The following is a 1,749-nucleotide window of genomic DNA, read 5'->3' as shown; positions in this document are numbered from 1 at the left end:
TATATATGTGTGTGTGTGTGTTAGTAAAGAGGTGAAAGTTTAAAATTACTTACTGTTATTGATCTTAAATCAAAATTAGCAGTGAAATCTGATTAGGAGGGTCAGCTGAGTTTTCTGAATGAGATCTTCTTTAGAAACATCATTAACAAGATAATCTGTCATCTTGGTTGAAAAAAAAAAAAACTTCCTTGATACTGGCCCATTTTACTTCCCTGAAACTTTTTTTTTTTTGTAGTGTAGCATGTGATCAGTGAGATGTTGGAAGCCGTTGCTGCAGATTCCTTGGCTGAACATCCGCATTATGAATTGTCTGTCTCACCACAGTCCTAATTTACTTGCCTGGAATTTAGTGTTTTTGGGGATGTTTAAAAGTTGACTGATTCTTGTGTTTAGGTGACACGCTTAAGATGATTTAAGGCAGTGATTCACTATCTTTTTTGACTTGTCACTCCCATTTTCACATCACAAATTTCTGGCGACTCCAGAGACATTACTTTCTAGAATTAGTTTTTGATCATGGTGTTGCAAATACTAAGTAGACAGATTAGTGTATTAATTATATTTTCCCTGGTCTCGTGTAGTTAGGTAAACTCAGTTTATATGCAAGTGGAAGGATACAGTTGTTTAAGGTTGTGTGGTGTTTTTAATCATAGTTTTAAAATGAATAATAATTACTTAGAGATTAACTTAAAGATATATTTATTAGTTTTTTTTATCAATTACATTTCAGACATTACACATTTCAGGAGACTCCACTTGAAAAACATTAATTTGAGGTGTACACCATACAGTGGTATGAAAAAGTTTGGGCACCCCTAATCGTTTTCAAGATTTTCCTTTATGGATCATTGGTTGTTCGGAACAGCAATTTCAATTAAATATATCATATAGCAAACAGACACAGTGATATTTAAGAAGTGAAATGAAGTTTATAAGATGTACAGAAAGTGTGCAATAATTACTTAAACAAAAGTGGGCAGGTGCATACATTTGGGCACCCTTGTTGTTTTATTGATTTGAATACCTTTAGCAATAATTATTGGAACACAAAATTTGTTTGGTAAGCTCATTGACCTTTGACCTACATACACAGGTGAAGCCTGAATCATGAGAAAGGGTATTTAAGGTGGCCAGTTGCAGGTTGTTCTCCTCTTTGCATCTTCTCTGAAGACTTGCAACATGGGAGCCTCAAAACAACTGTCAAATGACCTGAAAACAAAGATTGTTCAACATCGTGGTTTAGGGGAAGGATACAAAAAGCTAGCTCAGAGATTTCAGTTGTCAGTTTCTACTGTGAGGAACACAGTGAGGAAATGGAAGACCACCGTAGTGGCAGGCCAAGAAAAATCTCAGATAAGCAGAGGCGAAGGATGGTGAGAACAGTCAAACCCAACCCACAGACCAGCTCCAAAGACCTACAACATGATCTTGCTGCAGATGGTGTCACTGTGCATCGTTCAACTATTCAGCGCACTTTGCACAAGGACATGCTGTATGGGCGAGTAATGCGGCAGAAGCCTTTTCTGCGCCCATGCCACAAAAAGAGTCGTTTGAGGTATGCTAAAGCACATTTGGACAAGCCAGCTTCAGTTTGGAATAAGGTGCTGTGGACTGATGGAACTAAAATTGAGTTATTTGGACATAACAAGGGGCGGTATGCATGGTGGAAGAAGAACACAGCATTCCAAGACAAACACTTGCTACCCACAGTTAAATTTGGTGGTGGTTCCATCATGCTGTGGGGCTGTG

The 1,749-nt window shown here is 37.9% G+C and overlaps 1 protein-coding gene across 1 annotated transcript in view; it reads left to right on the top strand.

The window, feature by feature from the left end:
- Positions 1–1,749, top strand: part of abhd17b (abhydrolase domain containing 17B, depalmitoylase) — a 16,914-nt gene that overhangs the window by 13,479 nt on the left and 1,686 nt on the right. The gene's annotated exons all lie outside the window — the stretch shown is intronic.

The sequence above is a fragment of the Cynoglossus semilaevis genome, chromosome Z (genome assembly GCF_000523025.1).
Source record: "Cynoglossus semilaevis isolate Cse_v1.0 chromosome Z, Cse_v1.0, whole genome shotgun sequence".
Classification (NCBI taxonomy): domain Eukaryota; kingdom Metazoa; phylum Chordata; class Actinopteri; order Pleuronectiformes; family Cynoglossidae; genus Cynoglossus; species Cynoglossus semilaevis.
Note: the sequence above shows the minus strand (reverse complement) of the source record. Positions and strands in the feature narration are given on the sequence as shown.